Source organism: Bemisia tabaci, chromosome 1, assembly GCF_918797505.1.
Source record: "Bemisia tabaci chromosome 1, PGI_BMITA_v3".
Taxonomy (NCBI): Eukaryota; Metazoa; Arthropoda; class Insecta; order Hemiptera; family Aleyrodidae; genus Bemisia; species Bemisia tabaci.
The window spans coordinates 47,249,986-47,266,868 of NC_092793.1; the positions used below are offsets into that span (position 1 = coordinate 47,249,986).

Sequence of the window (16,883 nt, forward strand, 5' to 3'; positions counted from 1 at the left end):
TTTACTCTCTCAGGCAACCGAATTCCTGTTGAATTAGGAGGACAGAAAATAAATCTGTGTGCACCTGATGGCGCTTACTAGGTTTTGACTTTCCACTCTTCAATTGGGTAAACTCTTAATATCGATGTTGAAACTCCCAAATCACGTAGCTCGTTCGCGGTGTTTTAAGACATCAGCTCTCCGTTTTATTCTTTTGTATTGGAGGAGAACGAATCATGATCAGCACTCAAAGTATTCACAGAATATTCTTCTCACAAACAGGGAAAATCATGAAAGTTTTAAAGAACTGACGATGAGTAGTTGTCCATTAAGAAAATAAAGTACGGCATGCAGGGAGCTTTCTGCAACGCCTCAAACCGACAAAAGTGGTTTGGGAATTTCGCCGTCGATATGTACAACTACAGGAAGGATTTGATCCTCAGCTCCAAGTCTGCTCAATGAATTTTTACTTGAAACATAGTGAACACGCTTATGGAGTTTTCATTATCAATGTAAGGGTGAAAAATTAACATTTAAAAAATGCAAAATAAATCCCAGTTTTGGCGTTACGTATAAATGGTCCGTTGTGAGACTTTTTACAGATTTTTCTTCATCTTATTGCACTAACAATTTTGATCAGAAGTTTTGATGATATTTTGAATCGAAACGCTTTTTGGTTTTTCTGTGGAAGAATAAAACAAAAATGGAGATTTTGACATGTCGCATTTGAGGTACGTATTTTGAGGCCATCACTATAGATATTTTGCGCAACAGTAACTTCATCTAGTCTGCAATAAGTGTAGAAAGTTTGGAGTCGTTCATAAAATGCGTACCGCTGAAAATCGGATTTTTGCCCCCCTTTCCTCGTAATATACGTCTGTATATTCCTCCCTCCCCTGAAAAAAATTACGCAAGGCTCAGTTGGACTCTCCCCCTCAAATTAGCGATTTTTAATACATTTTGATGAAAAATGCCAGATCGCGTTGACCTTATATCGCAGGTTCCGTATCAGTGTTCGAAACTCACAGGCGTCAACGCGCCAAATACGCCTAAAAAAATCGGCTATGGCGCCTAAAAAATTATGGCTCTGCGCCATCGTGGCCCCTAAAAATTACCCCCTAAAGATCTGAATTTTCATATTAGGTGATTATTCGAAATTTTCAGCACTACAAGTGAAAGCTTTTTCTATTCTTCACGATTTGGAAACATCTCGCGTCTAACTTTTCACTAAATGCGCCGTAATATAGAGGCAAAGAGTCAATTTGGCCCCTAAAAAATCTTCAATGGCTCCTAAAAATCGGGCTTGATGCGCCACATGGCTCCTAAAACTCAAAGGTGAGTTTCCAACACTGTTCCGTATGAACAATCATTCTAACGTTACAAGACGTAGCTCTGAACTCTTAGCTCCCCAATAATGCACGCTCAGACCCCCATCCCCCTTCCCTTCTAGAGCTTAAAGTGTTTTATGAACCTTTTCACGAATCGGGAAACGGCTCGCGCTCCGTTTTTCATCCCCGACGACCGTGGACCACACTTCGCGCGCGGGCAATAAAAGTTCCGAGCTTGAAGTTTAGTGAGGTCATGCAGATGTTGCTCTCTCCGTCGTCGACGGACGATTAATTATCGCCACCGAGGAGGATGGGGCGGGGGCATGGGGGCGTTGGGGGGAGGGGGGGTTGCTCTAGCCGAGTTGAAAGAATCGGTCGTCACACCATCGGTCGCCAGACCTGTTGCTATCCTAGCGCGAGTTTCTTTCGGCTCTATCCCTTCCCCTCCCTTCCCGGCCGCCCGCGCTCGGGTTGAGGGACTCCCGTGCTCTAGTTAATCCCCCATTCAACAGATGACGTGCCGTGCGAAACAGGTTGCAGTCGCGCTTCTTCCTGGCCGACTGCCAAAACTGCACCGCCAAGTTCGCCGGCTACGCGAGCCGTATCCGGATTTGAATCTAATCTCTCGGCGATTGTGCGGCTTCGTTCCGACGAGCATGTCGTCGACTACAGTCCCTCCACGATGAGAGTTAGGATCAACAAGTTTACAGAACGCACTAATTTGAACTAGAGTCCCTTCATACTGAGAGTAAAGACAATTGGCATTGCGTCAAACGTAGTGCGGTCAGCAGCGGTCGGCGTGAAACGCATAGCGCCTACAAGACTGGATAAAAACTTCACGCATTGCGCCAAACACAGTGCGGTTGGCGCGATGGCGAAAATTAAAATCATTAAACCACATTCATGTTTATTTTTCAAAATTGTTTCGTTCTTTTCTTATAATGGAAGGTCTCGTCCACACAGAGATAGGTTTACGGAACTCAAGTTTTGCGAAATTTTGACCGAGTAATCAAAGGAGGGCTATCAATAAAGGGCGTTTTTCAGCCCGCACTGAATTTCCTCAACTTTACTATTTTTCGGTCATTGAAATATCTACAGTTTACGGATTGCACAACAAGATTCGGTCATTTTTGGTCTCTGCTTAGGTGCAAATATTGGCTGTATTTCCGAAAATCCTAGCAAATCTGGCAAGGAGAAAGTAATGAATGCCGCAATTTCCGCGGTAACCGAATCAATAACCACCGAACTGAAAAGCGAGGGCTCCATTTGTCATCGGTCGAGTCTTTTGGGGCTGTTGTGCCGGTGCCTGACGATGTAACTGTAACCTCCGGCTTGTTTGTTATTTGATGTCTCATGTTTGACTTGTCCGCAGCCAGTTCGATCGAAATGTCACCTGCTTGTTCGTGGTATTGTGCTAGATGGCAGACAGCTTCCCAACCCTCGATTGAGAGGTTGCCGCACAGAATGTGTGACTCTCGCTTCACACGATTTCAAACGAAGATTCTACGGAGAAAAATGTAAATTTTTGTTATTTTTTGTGAATTTTCTGATCCTCCGATGAAAACAGCCATAATATATCCTTGAACTCTTAAAATAATTCCATGAAAGATGTCAAATAAAATGAAATGGTGGGTCGACTTCCTGTCTCAGCAATGCTACGAAGGTCGTCCAGAAAGTAAGGTTTCCTATTCAATATCTGCTAAATTAAAATAGATGGAGAAAATTTGTAAATAGCGGTAAAAACTACTACCCTCAGCTTTTTAACTCACTATAGATTATCAAATTTTGTTTAATCTAACTCTAAGAATGTGGGTTTTTCTCAACCATCCTCTTCATGGCGAGGGTACAAAGCTTTACAGAGCGTCTCCAGCAAGTGAGCTGCTGTATTCAATAAAACAAATAGGAAAAAGCATAATATGGAAACAGAACGAGGAAAGGAAGCGCCTCGATGACAGCGCAGAGATACAACTGTTCGTGCTTGATGGATGCCCGTGTTGCGTATGCAAAATTAAGGCGCTATGGCGCAAAGAGTGAACTCTCAGTATAGTGTTGCTAATGAGGTATCGCTCCTGTCCGGGCTAGAAGTTTTAAAAAACAAGGCCAGATTACATCTTTCCTCTCTTCGGTTGTGTTGCTCACGTAGCCTTTGAGGCACCACTGCAATATGTTGCTTATCGCAATAAAGTGAATAAAAAAGTGTTGGACCCGCGCGGAGTATAGGTGGGTTAAGAAAAACCCACTTTTTAGAGTTTCATCGGACCACATTTAAAAATCAATGACGCGTTAATAAGCTGAAAGTAATGACTTTTTAACGTCTACAGATTTTTCCTATTTATAATTCTTCGTGAGATATTAAATGGGTGAACCGACATTACGGACGACCCTCGTTTCAAGCGATTGAGGTTATTTGATGACGTTTCAACAATCCAGACGCTGGTAAACATGACCAGATGCAAGGTAAACATTGATGAAAGTCTAGCGCTGGCTGCTATATTTTTCGGGGGGGGGGGGGGATCATATCGGTGGCCAAAGTACGAAACCACGTATCTCCATTTGCGACGTTGCAGACTTCCCGTCATGCTTCATTTTTTCTTTGGAAAACTAGTCAGCGTAATTTCTTGAAAATTTCCTTGATTTATCTTCTCTGTGCTGACAGAACACTCTGTATAAATTTGAAATTATAAAATAGGCTTGCTGCCCTTCAAAAAAATAAAATAAATGCGGAAATTTTAAAACACCGCACTGAGGATACGCACTTTGGCCATCGATATATTAGCAGGAATACAGCAAGCAGTGATATTTTTTTCATATTCGCTCGTTACGATTTTGAAATATTTGTGGCTGAACTGCCGTGCTAAGGAAGAACGCCGTATGAACATTCAAGAGTTGCCAAATTTCATTCAGTAAAATGTTTATTTATAGAAAAAATTATGAATAGTTTGCATTGAAATTTTCAGGAACTTTAGATGAAACTGCAAACAAAATTATCTGAAAAATTGGAAGAAAAATATTCATAAGTTCACCAAGAAATCCGTTTTTTATAAATTGAAATTTGGCAACGCCTGGAGGTTCATACGGCGTTTTTCCTTAGTACGGCAGTGAAAGAATAACGTTTATTTTCTCAATTAGTGATTGATGGCAATGCTGCTATGAAAGCCGGCGGTGAGGAGCGTAGGGCACTTGTGACTGCCCATGGATGGAGGTAAGGGCCAGAGGGGAGGGGGCTAATCATTTGGCTATCGATGTGTTCCCATTTGAAGCCATGGTAAAGAATCGATCATCGAGGTATTTCTGGGTAATAGATACTTTCACATACTTTTAAATGGTAGATTAATCGATGCATCGCGAGCCACGACGCGCCGCCAGTGAGCGGGTGTCGGGGTGTCGCGCTAAACCGGAAGATTTCGTTAAGCCGTGAATCAGATCTCGTGAAAGCCGACTCCAGGCCGCCTTTGGCCCGCTGGCAAACGGGACGCAATCGAGTTGTCCCTGCGAATCTATTTGCACTTTGTCGCGTCTTCCCGTCTTGTTTACTCGCCGACGCGACGCGACGCCGCGGCCAAAGACCGCAGTCTCATTTGGATGTCTTTCTTGAGGCGTCGCGAGGCCCGTTTAAACCTCTCCATATCCTAACAAATGGGCTTTCCCACGAAATGCCTGTTTTTTTATCCGACCAACGACCAGTCCGAATGTTTAGCAGAAAGAAATGTAATGGTAGTGGTAATATTCGTTTATGTTAGAACGGTGCCTTAGCAAGGATGGCCATTAAAACCTCTGTGGTCCGTTTACAAAGTTTGTTTAAAAAAAGAAGAAAAAAAGGAAGGGAAAAGTCCGAGGCTTTTAATAATAATAATAAAAAATGGATTCAGAGATCGGTTTGTTACTTGCCAGGAAAAACTCCATTAGCATCAATATGCAGTTTTTTTTTTACTTTCTTCGAATTGAATTTACCAATCTGGAATCCGAAAGGGGACTAAATATAAACTTGGTCCCTGTCGGCATTTAAAAAAGGGGACAATTCAACGAAAAATTTGAAAAAATAGGCTAATTTTTGCAGCAACTTTGACTTTTTTGGTCGGAAGTAAAGCAGAGTATCTTCATAAGCTACATCACTATATGAACCGTATTTAAGCACAAACATTTTGTCTTCAGGAGAAAGGTTTTGCCAGATGGAAGCGGTTGGTAGAATCTTGCTGCATGTCATATTCTTGTAAATAATTCTGAAGAAAATTTTCATTTCTATCTTGTCAATTTAGTGAGTGACAGTATCTTATTATTTGTTCGCTTTTGGTGGAAAGAATTTAATTTTCCTCGTAAGCGTTCAACGCCAGAGCAATATTTTAACTGCGGTCCACAATAGTGTGGCACGAGCAAAGCAACGGAACAGGCCTCCTTCAAGCACGCATAGTTGCATTAAGGCGTTAAAATCAGCGTTATATCGTCTGTGTAGGTAGCGTGAACCCTTAGTGATAATTCTAGTAAGTTGGCTGAAACACAACCGTACCCGGAACCGTTTCCGTGCCGTTTTCATGTACCCGAAAGCTTAGATTCAAGACTTCCAGTCTGATAGTTTTAATCCGTACGCTCAGGTTGTGTTGTCGCTTAAAATTCTGCAATCTACACCCGAACACAGTGAGGGGAAAAAAAACCAAAAAGTGCGATATTTTGCAAAGCATTACAGGTCAGATACTTCAACCTTTGTAATTTTGGACCCTTCGAGCAAAAACTGAAAAGGTGACAAAATAAGAGTTAAGAATGGTAAACTTTCAAAGAATAACTTAGTCTAATGTTTAATAATAAAAGCTAATGTAAAAGTGAAAAAAAGGTCCCTAGTAAAAATTGGCGATAGGAGCTGCGTTTCAAAATACCATAGGAGTTCTTATAGCCGACTAAAGAAGGCTATTGAAAATCATATAGCTGGCTGTAGAAAGCGGAGCAAATCATATAGCCGGGCTATACGAAGCTATAAAAAAGTATACAGTCGGGCTATAGTTCCTATCGCTGGGCTTTACACTTTATCGCCATTGGCCATAAAAGGCTATAAGACATTGTGTAGAAATTCGTGTGCTTTGGAAATCATTAAGTTTGATACGGAACTACCTTAATATTTACAAAACACACATTCTATTTTCCTTTAAAACATATTTTTTTTTCATCAATTAAAATGATAATTATCCATACAGAGTGTTGTGCAAACATTTCAAAATCATGAGTTGAAAAACGCTGACTCTGCAAGATTAAATATTAGAGCCTGACACAAAGCGGGGCGGTGACGCACTGGCGCCTACAAACCTAACGGAGATACTTCACGCATTGCGCAATGCGTGAAGTATCCCTGTTAGGTTTGAAGGCGCTAATGCGCGCGTTGCGCGCTCTCTGCCCGCCCGCCGCACCGCAGCGTGCCACGGTGTCTGAAGCAACTATTTCACACCAGAGGTATTGCACAGTATCATAAGAAATTGAAGGCGCTCCAACATATTAAGAATTACAGGCATCCTTCAAAAGTACGGAGCTTTCCTCGCAAAATAAATCAAGAAACTACGGCACAAAAAGAGAGCGGTAGTCCAAAAACTAACTGAGTCCTAGTATCCGTATTTAGTAACGTTTAGCATAAACTTTATCGTCTGGTTGTTGCTTAATCGCCATCGGCTATAAAAGGCTATAAGAAATTGTGCACCCGGCTACAGAAGCTATTGAAAATCTTACAGCCGGCTTTAGGTCCATGGTATTTTGGAACACAGATTCTACTGCCAATTTTTACCAAGGGTAAGAGAGAGGCAGAAAAAATCAAGAGAAGGAAAAATGAATAAATGACGGTTTTGTAGAAAATTAAACCCTCCCGATCAAAAACGAACAAATAATACTGCCGTTCATCAAATTGAAAGCACAGAAATGAAAATTTTCTTTCAGAATTCTTTACAAGGATATGAATCTTGGGTTGATTCTACCGATCTTTTCCAACGAGCAAAACATCTTCCTCCCAAAAAAAAAATGTTTCTTTCATGCTTAAATATGGTTCATGTAATGATTTTGCTCATCCAGATACGCTTCGTATTCTATCCAAGTAGGTCACGAAAGAAATAGGAGAAATCTTCATCGAGATAAATAAGAAAAAAACCAGATGTTCAGAGCCCTTGACTAAGGCACGCTTGAATGGCGACAGGATTCATCGAATCGAATCCCTTCGTTCCTGCAAATCGGGAGGGAAGTATCGAAGTTTGAAATCGATTCGCGTTTATCGAATTTTGGTTACTGACAAGCATGGACAAAGGTCTGACGGAAACGCCTAGGAAGGAAGGCCGCGAATACAAAACCAAAGAATCTGGGTTAGCCCTCGAGCCTGATGAGTGAGCTTTTTTTCAGGGACCTCCCGATAAAAGGAAAAAGATAGAGTGAAATGAAAGGGGAGGGAAGGGTACGACGGAACGGGATGGTGGAGGCAGAACCAGGGATTGTATCATATAACCCGAAAGGAAACCGGAAATCAAAATCTCTCAGCCACATTTTAAACCTACAACTTCTATGGATGTACACCGATGATGAAATGGACTACAATAATAATTGAGAACTAAAATTTTTGGCTCTGGTTAAAAACAACGTATATGTCATCATGTTCCCCATGCACATTAGATTTTTTACGGATGAGTCGGAAATTGCAGTTCCTAATTGCATACAATTTGATGACTTTAACCGATATCAGCGTGATTCGATGGACAAAAAGCGAAACCACGTACCCTCGTTTGCAACGCTGCAGACTTTCTGTCATACTTTAATTTTTCCTCGGAAAAGTACTCGACGTATTTTCTCGAAAACGTCTTTGATCACTCTTCTCTATTAGCAGACTATTTTGTATAAATTTCAAGCGCAAAATTTGGTTTCGGAAAAATGAAACGGAAGTAAAAATTTTGAAACACCGCGATGGGGATACGTAGTTCCGCAATTTAGCTATCGAGCTGCGAATTCGGACGGGATTCAACCAGAATTAGCCGAACTGCATCAGTCGTCGCCAAATTTTTTTCTCGTGTTCTATTCTCCCAATAGAAACTAAGTAATATTTATGTATCTTGACATTTTGCGAGTTTTTTCCGGATAATCCAGGGAAATTTCGCAGAAGTTCCTGATTTTCTACGCAAATTTCGAAACAGAGATTACGTCTATTTTGCTAATGAGAGTCAATGGCTAGTCCACTTATTAATAGGGAAACCAATCATTAGATAAATTCATTCTGACAACATTAATTTGACGGCATTAATCAGAATCACAAATCCACAAATCTTGGGATTTGGGACACACAAATCTTGGGACAAAACCAAGATTTGTGGTTTGAAAGAGAGCAGTGGAGGTTAGGAGTCGTAGAGCGCGAAGGAGTGCTGTAAAGGGACTTATATGTATGTATTAATCAGAATCAACCCAACCGCATCTAACATTGCTTTGTTTTCCCTTTTGATCTATTTATTTATTTATCGGAGAAAATAGGCTACATTCTGTCTTGGAACTCTATAGGTATATTCTCGATGTTCTAAGGTTAATTTACAGAGAATTCCGAGGTGTCATGCGTAGAGGCGGATCAAAAAATTTGGCAACACCGAATTCCCTCAGTTAAAACCTATGTTAAACAATCGATTTTTGTCAGAGCACCTGGCCCCTCAAAGAATCGATACATTTTCATAGGTTTAAATGGAGAAAAACAATGTTATTAATTTGCTGGATCCGCCAATGATCATGCGGCTTAATTTCATGTTAAAACAATACAATGTGAGAGAAATTCAGGCGATGTGAATTGCAGTTAAGTTGATTTGGTTTAAATCGGTCGGATCAACGTTAATGTTTTATTCCTAAGATTTTGATTTAAAAAAAAAGCGCCTCGCCCTGGATTCGTAAGAAACGGTGAAGGTCTGAGAGTCTTGTTATTAGGAAGTTCCAGTGGCACTGGTCACAAACTTAGGGAGAGAATTAATTAGACTCCTCGGTCCGGCGCGCGGCGGCCCGGTATCAAACACTTGGGTGGTAACAATGTCTAATTTACGAAGATTAACGTTGCAGCGCCCACGCAGAGGCCTGCATATGATTTCTTGCCAAGGCCATAAGTTTATTAATGGGCGGTAGACTTTTTTCGCCTTCTCGTTATCCTCATCCCTCCTTCATTCTCCTCGAATAGGGAGTCCTTTATTCTGCCGTGCCGAGGAAGAACGCCGTATGAACATTCGAGAGTTGCCAAATTTACGTCGCTAAAATGTTTATTTTTACAGGAAGTTATGAACATTTCTCCTTGACATTTTCAGGAGCTTTAAGGGAAATTGCGAAAAAAAAATCTGAAAAATTGGAGGAAAATTCATAAGTTTACCGGGGATTTGTGTTTTATCAAAGGAAATTTGGCAACGCCTGAAGATTCATACGGCGTTCTTCCTTATTACGGCGATTACTTGAATCAAATTGATTATTTTCTGTAAAAAGAAGTATAAAACCCAATAACCGGAGGTAAAATGATCGCGAGATAAACAATGGGAAGGAGGAGAGAAAGGGGCTCGCCGAAGAGGTGGCTAAAAGTCGGTCCAACGCCCGAAGGACACAATACTTCGCGATCCAAAATTGTAGCTCCTCCAAATATAAAAATTATATTTATTATACTGAGCGTCAAGCGTGTGCGTGTAAGACAGAGATTATGTCCATAAAAAGATAGGAGGGCTTTAAAACCGTTAAAGTTAAGTTAAAATCTCGGAGTTTCCAAGGACTGCTCTACGGCGCGGGGCGGCGGGCTTCGTAAACCATCAACGTCCTGAAGTTTCCTCAAGTATAAGACGAGCAGACGTTATCGCGAAGTGCCGGAGCGTCTCGAGTTTATGAAATGCGTCCTTCGTTGCGATGCACTCTTAATAGAGGGCCTCGCTGGTCGGAAATGCAATGTCGTTGAAAATGAAATTGAGCAAGACGCATAGAGCCTTGTTTATGTCACTGGTAAAGTCAAATCTTACAATATCTGCTCGAACTTCATGTAATATTTTCTAACTAACCCTCATGAAAATTTTCAATTGATGGGCTTGGAGAGCAGGGCACATGAGTGCAGTTTTTGCTGTTTCGAAAAATACGTGTTTGGAGTTTCGAAATTACATGGATCCTTATGGCGGAAAGAGAGTTCAAGCTGACTTGTAAAAATTGTAATTTGCGAGCGAATTTTTCACAGAATATGCATTAAGACTAGTTTTACTTGAAATAATTAATATCTCAATTTTTTCAAGGACTGCTTTTATGCGCATTGCCCTCCAATCCCCTCAAATGTGCAATCATTTTCGGGGATTTATTTTGAAAATTTATCAAGAATCGTGATCACCGTCGGGCCTGGAAAGTCGAAAATCACCAGGATTCATCATGAGAAACCAAGAACATACAGGATTATTGAACGGCTTACTTGAAGAAAGGCAACAGTCAAGTTTCGAGAGGAAATTGAAAAACTCGTGTTCTCTGACTATTCTCATATTCCTGGTCGAAAAAATCAACCCGTTTTCTACACACCATCTGTAATTTCCGCGCTCACGAAAGGAAGTCAGAAAAATTGGGCACGATTTTTTGTGTATTACTTTTGTGGAGATTCTCGTCTCTTACAAAACCGCTCAGTGCGTATTAAGAACTTTTACACCATTATGACAGTCAAGTATAACATGCATGTTCGATGATATAAATCGTAGTTTGCGCCCTTACTCATAGTTTTTATCGTAAAGAAGCACCTTGCGCTGAGAGGGGGAAAAAGATGATCCGGAAATCACGCCCTTGTTCCACTAAAGCAGATATTCTAATGTTAACAGATGTCGCTTAAAGATCAATTTTGGTAAAATTGCTCGATAGTAAGATGCGTCCACCCTTAAAGAATACGTAGTACCTATCCCGTCAAAAATTCAATTTTTGAAAAAGTGGCAGTTAAGGCCTTCTTTAAATAATTCTGCTCTTTCTGAGAAGATATCATTTAAATTGAGTGGTCCGCATCAACTGGGCACTAGGACAAATTTTACTTGCAGTATTATCTTCATCAAATTCAACTGTCAATGTTTCTAGGAAAATTTTTTGGGAGAGATTGTCTACTTATTCAAAGCATTATCGTACAGACGATTAACAAAATATAAGAGTCTCAAAGTTTAAGTCAGAATAGTCGGACATGCTAAAAGGAACTACGTAAGAAAGAATCAAACCGGAAGATACTCGTACTATATGCACAACACGTAAAACCTGTAGACAGTGTTCCATTCCGTCTTGTTTATTTTACACAGTCCCTTTTAGTAAACATACATACAAATTGACTATATTTTCCCTGGCATTTGATGAAATGCCTGATTTGAAAATTTCACGGTAAAACTATACAAAATCGTTCGTATCTCGGCTTACGACGCTATGTTGATTTACCGTCTTAACTTTTTTTCCAAATTAAAAAAAATTTTAACGTCTTCCATGAAAACCTTCCTGATATTTCTTCTCTAAGTGAAGGATACTACGTAATTATTTCTAGAAATCGTGTTGCTTCGTTCTCTTTTTATAAGACATAGAGAGAGCCTGGATTTTAAAAGACGGCAGAAGAGATGAGCGTTTTTGCGGTTTCACCGTCAAACTGGCCTACCACATAACGCAGGGTGGCAAAATTTCATGACAAATGAAATCTTGAAATTTCACGTGAAATATTTGATGAAATCTCTGGAATTTATGAAAAATATTGAAAAAACCGGTTCCTTTTCATTTTTTTAGAATGGAAAAACTGTTATTTTTGTGTATTCCAGTGCGGGATGCATACTCAAGCCCCTGAAAAATATGATATGTTTCACAGCCTCGTGAAATTTCATGGAATATTTCACTGAAATTTCCAATCTTTCATTTGTTTCTTACATTCCATGCCACCCTGCACACACATATAAAAGCTTACGTTCCACAACCTGATGAGCCTCTGAAAAAGCTCGACTGTTGCGTGCAGAATTCGGTAGATTCCCCAAAAGTAAATGAGATGGGAACGTACTTGTTTTTAAATCACTGGATCCGATTAGCTGGCGTAACGTCTCCTGAAACGTGGGAGCTAGATTCACGTCTCGTCACGCACACCCGCGATCATAGTTCGAAAAACGCGACTCACAAAACCACCACAGAAAACATGTTGCACAGGAAGAGTCACCAAACAAAACACTCGGGCGCGGAAAGGGGCAGCGACGCACTGGTCATATCCGACGCCGCACGGGTCGGGTCGGGGTTGCGACGCGATTCAACAGGGACTATTGACTACTGACTGCGCACGGCGCCGCGGCGCTCGGCCGCGGGGTCCTGGCCGACGTCCCTCGCGCCCCCCAAACCCCGCCCCCGCGCCCTCGAGCCACGCCGAATTCGCACCGCGCAGCGCGCCCATTTCGCGCCCTGCATGACCTGTTTTCCCGCGCTTCCGAGGGGGGCTCTCGGGCCTTCAGGCTTACTCTCCGCCACCCGCCCGCCGCTCAGGAAACTCCTACACTCAAAGAAATCTCCCGTATTTTCCCAGAGAGAAATAAGGCTCAAATTTTTCCAAATCAGTTTCCGTCGAAATTCGACAAATTTACTTAAAATAAACTGACTGACTCAGTAGTGATTCCGGAGACAGTCAGACTTGTCTATCAGTGAAAAAGTTCGGTATTATTCCCAGTTAAAGTCGTATTTTAGCAAAATTTGTTCGATATATCGATGTTTGTTCCCCTCTTGGAAGAAATCACCTTAAATTGCGAGTAGTTAAGCGTCCTCCGTTGGTATGTCAGCCGAGAGACACGATACAGATTTTAGGATAACTCCTACCTACAACTATACGTGCCCCTCTGATGTCCATGTTGCATACGTAAGCAATTGAAGGCACTTTGGTTTCTTGGCCATCGTAGAAATTTGCGCTACATGTTGTTACTTTTTACCGGTGAGACGTTGCACCGTTGAAGTAGATGCAATGAGTGGCGGGATGAGAGGGCAATAAAAATTTTGGCAAGTCGGCGTTTTATCCAAATGTGTGTATAACAATCGAAACAGAGAGCCTCATTAATTAGGGTTGATAAAATTAAATGCATCCAATTTAGAAAAAAAAAGCTTCCACCTTCAAAAGGGAAGAGGGGGGGGGGTGTGTAATCCACAGCTTTCCTTTGGTCGCTATGTCCTCTTCGGTGACGGAGATGACACTAATACTAGAAGAAGTTTCGAGGTCTAAGTCTTTAGCAGAGATAGCAGTTTTTGAAGAGATTTCATTTTGATTTCGGTCAGAACATTCGAATATGATGTTATGAGAGGTCAAATGGACTATATTTCTCAACAAGGAACTATTTTTTGCTTACAAGCATCTCTGCTTTGGAGAGCTAATGGCACGTCCATTGTCTCTAAAATAAGCCAGAAATAGTAGTTTCTTATTCCGACGCAGCTGAACTGCGAATCTTGTAAATGGGCTACATTTTGTAATAAGGAACAAAGTTGTCAAGTTGATCGCAACAGGAAAATCCTCCGTGCTTCAATTTTTTTTTTTTTTTTTTTTTTTTTTTTTTTTTAATAAAAGCCTTGAAAATTCTCAAGGAGCCTGCTCAACAAGTGATACCCAAAACTTCACAACTCAGAATTAAGTGTGTAATTTACTGAGCTCATATTAGGCTTGATTCACTAGCGATTCTGCAGACTTCCCTAGGAGACCCTTTTCCAATGTCAAATTGGCATGTTTGTATGTAATATAATGTCGTCAGTTGTAAATCATGACACATATGTACTTTTTTTAAAAATCCCAATATGTTGTCTCACAATTACAGGATGACGCTTCATTTGAAGGACAGCACTAACCGCCATCAATCCAAATAAGGGTGAAAAGGTATCGAGCAAACTTTCAGATCAAGGCATTTTGAAACTGGACAGTTCCAAGAACCAGTGTACATAAGTATAAGTAGTAATACTCACTGAGATAGAGTCCGAGCCTTGATCATTTAATCAATTTTCCTTTGGACCTTGAGTGCCGCCGGTCCAAATTCAATCCGCAGGTGAATTACTCGTTGACTGTATGAGCCAGGTTTAGCTTCGTATGATTTAGGGGACAGCACATTCCTCCCCGTTCGCGAATGTTGTCCGTTGCCAATAAAAGTATCACGATCATGACGTTTGGGCCCGCGAATCTCTCTTGCTTTGATGTCTCTAACAACAGCAGGAATTTAATTTAAAAATAAAAGAAATATTTCAGCTGAAAATGTAGTGAAATGAAACACTGGAGAACAACGCCGTCGACCTGTTAACGCGCGACTGACCAATATGTTGGATTGATTTCTGTCCGAACCGGTGCGCAAAAGTCAGATCGCGCAAAAACGTACATCACCTGCGGAGGGGGCAAATTTCTGGTATTTTCTGCAGGTCTGCCAACTAAACGAATTCCCATGAATTCCTATGAGTCGGAAAAAATTTCCTCGCTAACCAGAAAAAATTAGCGATTCCCTCATTAATAGGTTTTAAAAAATTCTTGAAAAGAGACTTTTTTTAAGCTTCTTCATTATAACTTTGCATGATGGAACTGATACAAACAGCGGATTAGCCCGAAGGCCCACAAAAATTTTGTTACATACTAAAAATGTAGAAAAACTTAAATTTCATCAATTGATCATCAATTTTTTTTTAAGATTCGCCAAAGATCTGGTAACTACCTCTACATTTATTTTTACTGTTAATACCGAAAATGACCTCCGTTTTTCTGGATCATTTCGGTTCTCCCTGGAAAGATCGGAATTTCCCCTAAAATCTAGCTTTTTTTACAGAAAATCAAATTTTCCAAGACATCTGTTCAGGTCTAAGAAAAACCGAGGTCACATTCACATTCGGCGGTCAAACTTTAATGGGAAATCAGAAATCACCCCCTGCGCAGGGCCGGATTAAGGGGGTGGCCACCTGGGCCGCGGCCCATGGCGGTAAATGTTGTAATTTTTTCAAATGTAGATATCAAGAAAAGAATCTGATTCAGGAAAAAAATTACAAACGAGAGAGGGCGAAAAAATCTCTCATTTCCCGAGAGTTAAATTATAGTAATTTCTAATTTGTTCGTCTTTCGGTGATACAAGAGACAGCGCCTTTCATTAGTCTAGTTGAGAGAGAAACCAAACACGCAATTTGGCCTAGAACGGCGCGGAGCAGAGAGCAATGATGACGAAGACTTGAGATGGAAAGGAGAAGCCCTCGGCGCGCCGGTCAGCATGAAACACATATTAGCGCCTACAAGACTCCATGAATACTTCACGCATTGTGTCAAACGTAGTGCGGTCAGCAGTGGTCGACGCGAAACGCATAGCGCCTACAAGACTGGGTGAATACTTCACGCATTGCGCCAAACTTAGTGCGTTCAGCTCGGCGCGGCGGCGGAAGTTAAAATTATTAAACCACATTTATGTTTGTACTTTCATAATTTTTTTGTTAATTTCTCATAAATGGAAGGCCTTGTCCACACGGAGATTGGTTTGAGGAACTTACCTTTCACACAAAGTTCCGTGAAATTTTGCTAGTGTTGACAGGACTTTCACAAAAAATGTGTCCAACACGGGTAAACGCGTCGTAGGCACCCCTTCTCCTCCGGCACGTTCACTTGATGGTTTGTATCCATGTTTCAAAACAAATGAGAAGGGTGGCAAAATATAGGCGGCCCATGGTGACAAGTAGGTAAATCCGGCTCTGCCCCTGACCCCCCCCCCCCTCCCTCTAGATTTGCCTAAGCAGAGCAATCACTATTTCTTGGATATGTTTCCTATCAGAGTCCCTGTATACTGATAGTGAACTCAATACGAAAACATTTCTGATTGGTTCCCGTATTCTAGGTTTTCAATGTCACAAACGGAAATAAAGATTACAGTTTCACCAATTGCAAAGATTATACACTGCAATGGACCGGGAAATTGGGGGTACGGCAAGGAACAAATGGAATGAGAGAGGGAACGGAGATAGGAATTCGGAAATGGGTTGATCAAAGATTACAAAAAACTTCCGATTCGTGTAATCTTTATTTCCGTTTGTGACATCCATAAGCTGCGTTGTCTCAACTCTCTCGTTCCTATTGATTCATTTAAAAGGGGGCCAGACATAGTTCCGTTTGATTTAAATTATCATCGCCAATTTCCGCTGCACAGTTTTAAGGCGATATTTCTACGGGATAAAATGAGTCTTTTCGGGTCATATATATGTTACTGAGTTGCTCACGTCACGGAAAATCCATATCCGTCAAAAACCGAGAATCAAAAGAATGTTTCTGAATCCCCTCTCGCATTGATACATCCAATTGGTCTCCTTTGGTATAACTTTGCGTTTTAAAAAAATAAAACAGGAGCGGAGATTCTTAAACATCGCAAACGAGTTACGTGGTTCGGGAGTTTTGCCGTCGATGTTGAACGTCGATACCGGAGGAAACAGACCCCTTCCGACGCACAGTGGATCGAGTCAATAGGAGAGGTCGGACAAAATGTGAAAACTTTAAACGCTCTACTTCGTTCATACAAAACTTTGTGGTTCTAAAAGTGGCTTCATTGGTTTCCTCGTAAAATTTTCCTCTGAAAGCACCCCTTGAAATTTAAAATATGACGAATTAAACATCAA

At 41.1% G+C, this 16,883-nt stretch overlaps 1 protein-coding gene across 1 annotated transcript in view; it reads right to left on the reverse strand.

The window, feature by feature from the left end:
• The window catches only part of Gat (GABA transporter), a 56,663-nt gene extending 44,087 nt beyond the window's left edge, over positions 1-12,576 (reverse strand). The window contains exon 1 of the mRNA XM_072301969.1: positions 12,301-12,576. The gene's annotated coding sequence lies outside the window, so the exon portion shown is untranslated. The remainder of the gene's footprint in view (positions 1-12,300) is intronic.
• Positions 12,577-16,883: the final 4,307 nt, after the last annotated feature.